This window comes from Tupaia chinensis, unplaced genomic scaffold (genome assembly GCF_000334495.1).
Source record: "Tupaia chinensis unplaced genomic scaffold, TupChi_1.0 Scaffold000671_1, whole genome shotgun sequence".
In the NCBI taxonomy this organism is placed as follows: domain Eukaryota; kingdom Metazoa; phylum Chordata; class Mammalia; order Scandentia; family Tupaiidae; genus Tupaia; species Tupaia belangeri.
In genome coordinates, this window is record NW_006160193.1 from 3,950,487 (window position 1) to 3,959,259 (window position 8,773).

Sequence of the window (8,773 nt, forward strand, 5' to 3'; positions counted from 1 at the left end):
CGGCAGAGGGGGCAGGCCGCACTCCCAGCAGTGAAGAGGCAGCTAGCCGTGCAGACCGCAGCTGGGGCCACAGCGAGTGTAGACGTAGGATCAGCGAGGACCAACGGGGGGCAGCTGGGGAAGACCTCGGGGAGACTGTGGCTTGAGGGATAGGGACGGTTTTAAAAAGAGACTGAGCAGGCGTGCAGTCAGCCACGGGCTGCTCTAGGTGCTGGGGATCTGGTGACAGCGCGGGGCATCGTGTCCTTGAATTGTACTGGGGCAGGTGGTGGGGTGGGGTCCAGTCGGGAATCACACACAGGAGATACGAGAAGACGAAGCAGGACGAGAGTGATGGGCACTGCCTCGCCGGGCCCTCAGTGCGGACATTGACGGTCACCTCTGCTAATCCTGGGGAGCACCTGGGCCCATGCCATAGCCCTGCCTTCCTAGACCCTGGCAGGTGCCCTGACCACAGTTAGTACCGACCCTGTACCTCCTGGGTTTTCCTACATGTCCTTACTAGGGGAAAGCTTAGCTTATGAATTAGGCTCAGTAAGAGGTTAATTAACAACAAGACAGAACAATACAGCAAGATACCATAATGGAAGTTATGTGAACGTAGTCTCCCCCTCTGAAAATATCATAGTGCACCGTACTCCAGGGAGCTGACACCCAGAAAGGGAAGCCATGGCTCAGGGGCCCTGCTGTGCTCCAAGACCTCGGCGGTGACGGGGCGGCAGTGGGAGAAATCTGGAGAGGAAGCCGCGGTGGCCAGCTGAGGGAAGGACGACTGTCCTCGATGAGAGCAGCTGTGGGGGAGGGGTCTCAAGGGTCAGGAAAACGGAGCTGGAGCAGCTTGACTGAGGGAAAGGTGAAGGGGGCGGGGGCAGGAGCCATAGGCCCCCAGGAAGCCCGCGTGTCGTTCTGAGGAGTTCACATTTTACTCATAGCACTGTGGGAAGCCTTTGGAGGCCTCTGAGCAAAGGGAAGGACCTCAGGTAGAAGCTGACGAACAAGCACCTGGGGTCGGCAGGTGGTGTGGTGGTTAAAGTGCTAGAGTCCCGCATGGCCGACTGTGGTTCGAGTCACAGACCTGGCAGCTAGCTTTCTTACTTTCCCTCCCTGTCTCTCTCTGGTCAAATTTAAAATGATAATAAATAAATTATATTAAATTATTTTTTAAAAAGAACAATAACCCTGGCGCTGTGTGGGTAGAGGTCAGTGCATGACAAGCATGGAGGCAGGAGACCTCCGGGGCCCTCCGGGTGCAGGTGGCGGTCAGGGAGGGAAGTCTCCAGGTTCAGGACGTACTCTACTCTGGAGGGTTAGCCTGCAGCGGCTCCTGCTGGGGCTGTGGCTCTGAGGGCATCAGGAGGGTGGCAGGGAAGGCTCGACCCAGGCAACTGCGTGCTCATAGACGAAGCCCGGGCCTGGGCCACTGCAGAGCAGGCTCCCGGAGATGTCGGCTGGGCAAGGCCGGCCTGAGCAGGGACCGCTGGACAGCACGGCGCAGGGAGCGAGATGCGATCGCTCGCCTCAGTGGACAGCCGGTTCATTTGATCCCTTCCTGTGACGCGTCCTGTCCTTACCGTGTTTGGGGGTCTCTACAGCACTCGCGCCTGCTGGCATCATGCATGGCTCACGTGTTATTTTTGCCGTTTGTCGTCTGTCCCCTCCTCGGGATGCAAGTTCCAGGAGGGCCGAGGTTTTGTCTGTGTTGCTCCCTGGTCGATCCCAGGGCCTCAGACTTGGCCTGGCAATGGCGTCGACCATTACCAGCTTCCATTACCTGCTTCTGCTGGGCGTGCCAAGACACCGGGCTGCCAGAGCCGCCCCCACGGGAGCCACCCAGCGTGGCCCATCCCGGGAGGCCAGGAGAACCCACGTGCCGCGTGCTCTTGGGAGGGCATGGAGTGGGCTCCCACTGCAGTCGGCCGGTGCACCCGGCAGTGTGCCGCCTGTGCTCACCCACCCTCAGATCTCAAACGTGGAGGCCGCAGGAAGTCTTGCCCAGCTGGGCCGCCCCAGTCCCTCCCGCCCAGGCCGTGCTCTGTGGCAGGTTTGGAGGACATTTTTGAAGCGTGCCTGGGGGTTCCTTTGAGATCTCATCCTCAGGAAGTCAGGGAGTTCCAGACGCTGACAACTGAACACACCCTCGGAGATCCCAAGTCCGGGTTCTCTCGCAGAACATGCGCTTCCCCGACGCGTCACGTGGAGGAAGAGCTTCTGGAACTCCCCTGCCCCTCTCAGTCCCAGAGGGCAGAAGCGTCTCTAACTGAAACGTCACATAAAGACTCCGGGGTATTCTCACGAGAGTGTGTGGTGGTCCTGGGTGCTGGGGCAGAAGCGGTGGAGGACTCATCCAGTCCAGTGCCTTCGCTTTGGAAACTGAACCCCGAGAGGGCGGTCACAGAGGCTGCCCTTCCCCGAGAGCTCCGGGCCACGCCGCAAGCTCACCATTTCACCCTCATCCTCTGAGACGTTGTATTGGTATTCCCATTTTAGGGGTAAGAAAACAAGGATTGGGGCCAGCAGATGGCATGGTGGTTAAGGCACTGGACTTCCACATGGCCAGCTGCAGTTCTAGCCCCAGACCTGGTATCTCATTATGCCAGGTGCCTGCATGTGTTCCCAGAGTCTCAGGAGGAGAAAGGATTGCAGCATGGCAGCATGGCCATCCCCCCTGCCAGGGATCATTTTTCACTTTCTCTCTCACTGTGTCTCCCCAATGAACACAAGCACCTTAAAAAAAAAAAAAAAAAAATCTTTTTTTAATTAAGAAAATGAAGGTGAGCAGAGTTAGGGCACTTGTTCAGGTCACTCTGGCATCACTTGGCAGAGCTGGGATTTGAAGCCAGATCCCTTGTACTTTCCAAACCTGCCCTCTTGGCTAGAGCTTCTCAAAGGAACGTGCCCCGAGTCCCAGAGTCAAGATTAGAACCCTGGCCGGCTAGTCTCTGCCAGCTTTTGCTCTCTGTCTCCCAGCCCACACTGTTAAGACCACGAGAGACGGGGGCCACCTCTGTGTCCTCTACCACACTGCGCGCATCAGTTGGTGGCCCATTTACTCAGGTCCCCCTGCTGGCCTAGGGCTCCTTGTTCCTGTGTCCTTGTGCCTGGAGGATGGCATGTGGTTGTACACACGTGTGGGCACAGCTGAGTGGTTGTGCATGTGTGTGTGAGCACAGCTGAGTGGTTGTGCATGCATGTGTGGGACATAACTGAGTGGTTGTACATGTGTGTGTGGGCGCAGCTGAGTGGTTGTGCGCAGGTGTGTGGGCGCAACTGAGTGGTTGTGCACAGGTGTGTGGGCGCAGCTGAGTGGTTGTGCACAGGTGTGTGGGCGCAGCTGAGTGGTTGTGCACAGGTGTGTGGGCGCAGCTGAGTGGTTGTGCACAGGTGTGTGGGCGCAGCTGAGTGGTTGTGCACAGGTGTGTGGGCGCAGCTGAGTGGTTGTGCACAGGTGTGTGGGCGCAGCTGAGTGGTTGTGCACAGGTGTGTGGGCGCAGCTGAGTGGTTGTGCACAGGTGTGTGGGCGCAGCTGAGTGGTTGTGCACTGTGCCTGTGTGTGGGCGGAGCTGAGTGGTTGTGCACAGGTGTGTGGGCGCAGCTGAGTGGTTGTGCACAGGTGTGTGGGCGCAGCTGAGTGGTTGTGCACGTGTGTGTGGGCGCAGCTGAGTGGTTGTGCACGTGTGTGTGGGTGCAGCTGAGTGGTTGTGCACGTGTGTGTGGGCGCAGCTGAATAGCTGTGCACACAGGTATGGGACAGAGCTGAGCGATGCATGGTAACGGGGCTGGTGGGGCGGCCGGGCTCTCGTTCCCCAGCTCTTCATTTGCCCTGAGCCAAACTGCCCAGCCATTGGCCCAAGCGGGATCTCCGCAGCTTCCCATGGCTGTGCTAGAACCTGTTCCACTTCCACAGGTGACCAGAGTCACAGGCTCTGGGGACACGGAGTTTCAGACATAGGCGCATACCGGAATTAGTAAGTATCTGGGGATTTCTGTTCACATAACTTAGCAGATGACTCCCCAAGGAAAGGGCAGTGTCGGCGGCCTGGAGAGAGTGTGGGAAGCGGGCATGAGACGGTCAGACAGTGCCAGACCTCAGCAGCTGGCTGGAGTGCTTCTTCCAAAACCCACCAGACCCTGCAGAGGAGAGGAGAGCTGCCGTCCGAGCCTCTGGGAAGCGGGCATCCCAAGAGGAAAGACAAACATCCTGACTGTCCGTGATGTGGCAATCTGACCCTCCAACAATTTAGACGGGAGAGAAGAGGGGTGGGGTTAACACTGAATTTAGGCTTCGTTCACCTAAAGCCTCTCTTTAATTCTAACATGCACAGACTTGAGGTTCAAATGATCACCTTTGAGTTTCTGCATGTTAAAATGTGCAGACCTGGGACCAGCAGATGGAACAATGGTTACATTGCTGGACTCCCACGTGATTGACTGCAGTTCAAGTCCCAGACTTGGAGGCTTGAAACTCATGCTGGGCACTTGTACCCAAGAGGAAAAGGGATTATGGTGTGGCCACCCCTCCAGGAGATGATTTCTTGCTTTCTGTCTCTCTGTCTCTCTCTCTCCAACAAGTGCATGTGCCCTCTAGCAAAAATATCTCAAAAAGAAAAAAAAAATGCAGACCTAATTCTTTGTTTTCATCGCCAGAATTAATCAGCTCTCAGTGTGGTCAGGAGATGGCCCCCTCGGGGTGCGTGTCAAACCATGTGATAAAACGGAGGCGTTATTTGCCCTTTTCCCTTGTGTCTCCTGAGGGTACTGTGGAATTTTCCAGAGCTCCATGACGTGCTGACATCATTGCTAACAGCCAATGAAATGTGTACTTATGTGTTCTTGTGTTTTTAAGAATTCATTTTAAAAAATGCTATAGGGTACGTGAGCTTGGCAGAGGGAGGAAGGAAGAAGACAGTGCCTGCAGGGGTGGCCTCAGGCCCCCCACCTCCTCCTCTCCTCCTGGGTTTCGGGCACTCAGGCACGTGCGCCCAGCGTGATTTTCGATCTACTGGGTCCAGGACTCAAACTAGGCAGTCACCATGTGGGATCCAGCTGCCTCGAATACCACGTTGCCAGCTGGCCCCCAAAATTCATTTGTTTTAGTTTATTTTTACTTGTTTCTTCCGTAAATGAGAGAGAGACAGGGAAAGAAGCACCTTCAGCAGGGCCCTGGCACCACAGCCCACTCAGCGCATCTGCTGGGTCGGCATGCGCCTGGCGCACTCAGGGCGGCCTCAGGAGAGGGACACGGAACCCTGCCACGTGAGTCAGCCTCACAGCCATGTTTTACTACTGTGCCACCCCACCAAGTGCTTTGCATTCAAACACAGGTAGACTGATCATATATAAGCAGAGGTTTTTGTCATCCTCAATCATTTTTAAGAGTGTAAAAGAAATTCCAAGACCAAAAAAAAACAAATTGAGAAGCACACCTGTCAGATAGTTACATGGCTATACTGCAAATACCATGAATTAATAACCACACTCAAACTGGCGCTTCCCACTGGCAGAGAGGAGGGCCAGGGGTCTGGGGCCAGGGTGCGGGCTTTATGGTGTGATGTCGCATTTCTAGACTGCGGTGGAGCATGACAGCCTGCTTCTCACTGCCCGCAATCGTGCACGGGTGTGTGGGCGCAGCTGAGTGGTTGTGCACGTGTGTGTGGGTGCAGCTGAGTGGTTGTGCACGTGTGTGTGGGCGCAGCTGAATAGCTGTGCACACAGGTATGGGACAGAGCTGAGCGATGCATGGTAACGGGGCTGGTGGGGCGGCCGGGCTCTCGTTCCCCAGCTCTTCATTTGCCCTGAGCCAAACTGCCCAGCCATTGGCCCAAGCGGGATCTCCGCAGCTTCCCATGGCTGTGCTAGAACCTGTTCCACTTCCACAGGTGACCAGAGTCACAGGCTCTGGGGACACGGAGTTTCAGACATAGGCGCATACCGGAATTAGTAAGTATCTGGGGATTTCTGTTCACATAACTTAGCAGATGACTCCCCAAGGAAAGGGCAGTGTCGGCGGCCTGGAGAGAGTGTGGGAAGCGGGCATGAGACGGTCAGACAGTGCCAGACCTCAGCAGCTGGCTGGAGTGCTTCTTCCAAAACCCACCAGACCCTGCAGAGGAGAGGAGAGCTGCCGTCCGAGCCTCTGGGAAGCGGGCATCCCAAGAGGAAAGACAAACATCCTGACTGTCCGTGATGTGGCAATCTGACCCTCCAACAATTTAGACGGGAGAGAAGAGGGGTGGGGTTAACACTGAATTTAGGCTTCGTTCACCTAAAGCCTCTCTTTAATTCTAACATGCACAGACTTGAGGTTCAAATGATCACCTTTGAGTTTCTGCATGTTAAAATGTGCAGACCTGGGACCAGCAGATGGAACAATGGTTACATTGCTGGACTCCCACGTGATTGACTGCAGTTCAAGTCCCAGACTTGGAGGCTTGAAACTCATGCTGGGCACTTGTACCCAAGAGGAAAAGGGATTATGGTGTGGCCACCCCTCCAGGAGATGATTTCTTGCTTTCTGTCTCTCTGTCTCTCTCTCTCCAACAAGTGCATGTGCCCTCTAGCAAAAATATCTCAAAAAGAAAAAAAAATGCAGACCTAATTCTTTGTTTTCATCGCCAGAATTAATCAGCTCTCAGTGTGGTCAGGAGATGGCCCCCTCGGGGTGCGTGTCAAACCATGTGATAAAACGGAGGCGTTATTTGCCCTTTTCCCTTGTGTCTCCTGAGTGTACTGTGGAATTTTCCAGAGCTCCATGACGTGCTGACATCATTGCTAACAGCCAATGAAATGTGTACTTATGTGTTCTTGTGTTTTTAAGAATTCATTTTAAAAAATGCTATAGGGTACGTGAGCTTGGCAGAGGGAGGAAGGAAGAAGACAGTGCCTGCAGGGGTGGCCTCAGGCCCCCCACCTCCTCCTCTCCTCCTGGGTTTCGGGCACTCAGGCACGTGCGCCCAGCGTGATTTTCGATCTACTGGGTCCAGGACTCAAACTAGGCAGTCACCATGTGGGATCCAGCTGCCTCGAATACCACGTTGCCAGCTGGCCCCCAAAATTCATTTGTTTTAGTTTATTTTTACTTGTTTCTTCCGTAAATGAGAGAGAGACAGGGAAAGAAGCACCTTCAGCAGGGCCCTGGCACCACAGCCCACTCAGCGCATCTGCTGGGTCGGCATGCGCCTGGCGCACTCAGGGCGGCCTCAGGAGAGGGACACGGAACCCTGCCACGTGAGTCAGCCTCACAGCCATGTTTTACTACTGTGCCACCCCACCAAGTGCTTTGCATTCAAACACAGGTAGACTGATCATATATAAGCAGAGGTTTTTGTCATCCTCAATCATTTTTAAGAGTGTAAAAGAAATTCCAAGACCAAAAAAAAACAAATTGAGAAGCACACCTGTCAGATAGTTACATGGCTATACTGCAAATACCATGAATTAATAACCACACTCAAACTGGCGCTTCCCACTGGCAGAGAGGAGGGCCAGGGGTCTGGGGCCAGGGTGCGGGCTTTATGGTGTGATGTCGCATTTCTAGACTGCGGTGGAGCATGACAGCCTGCTTCTCACTGCCCGCAATCCTGCACAACCAACACTTTAAGTCTGGTAGTAATAGTAAATTGGTTTTGAACCTTTGTTTGTTACAAGAAGAAAAGTCACCCCGTGGGTGGCTTGCTAATCCTCCGGGTCAGCTTGCCTGTGGGGTCCACTGCCCTTCTGCAGCTCCCTTCACGTTGGCCGCTGGAATGGCAGGTGTGCTGGCCTCAGACCGCCCCGACGGAACAGGCACCCACTGCCACCCGTGTAGGCTCTTCCTAAACGTAATCCAAAATTTAAAGCCTGCAAGCCGCCTTTTTTGTGAAGAATTTTTTACACAGAATCGTTACCAGTGAAAAACAAAATAGCCCAACATTCTGGCGTGAAAGAGGGTGAGCGGACAGCCCGGCCCAGAGTCTAGCATGACTATCCGGAAGCCAAAAGACTCAAAACCGTTCCTGGGGAAACTGGCTAGCTTTCAGCATGGCCTCTGTATCAGACTGGTTCGCCAGCCGTTGGCACTCTGGCGTAATCATGGTGCTTAGCTCCTGCACCAGGGTGCCCTCGTTTTAGGGAGCTGTGTGCTCCAGTGGCCGGGATCGGAGTGTCTTGATATCTGCCAGCCGCTTCCCAGTGCCTCGGGAGGATGTAAAAGGAGACGTGTCGGCAGGAGGCCCGGGGGCGCCCACGTGGCCAGCCATGGGCTGAATCTTGGGCCTGGTGGCTTCCTGTCCCTCTCTCTATCTCTCTGGTGAGTGTGTATGCCCTGTAGCAAATTAAATAATAATAAATAAATGAAATGAAATAAATAATTGTTAACAAAGGGAGATAAGTCACGCACAACAAAATGTTAGCCTGGGCAAACTTAGATGAAGGGCACAAGCAACATTTCTGTAGCTTGAAAATTTCCAGAATAAAAAGTTGGAGAGAAAACAGCTTAAAAATACCAAGAAAGAAAATGCTGGTGTTGGAGGTTTTCTGCTTTGGAGTAGGACAGAAAAGCCTTCCTGCACGGTGGACGGTGAGGCACAGCCAGCCAGCCCTCCGGCACAGCCTGGGGACGCGGGCGGTGGCCCGTAAGCCCCAGCCAGCCAGCCCTCCGGAACAGCCTGGGGACGCGGGCGGGTACTCCCCCTCCAGGCCTGCTGCTTCCTCTGAGAAGTGAACTCGGCTGCCCTTCAGCTCTCCCGGGCCCTGCTCTCTCCCGGGCCCTGCTTCCAGGTGTTTCTCAGTCCCTGAA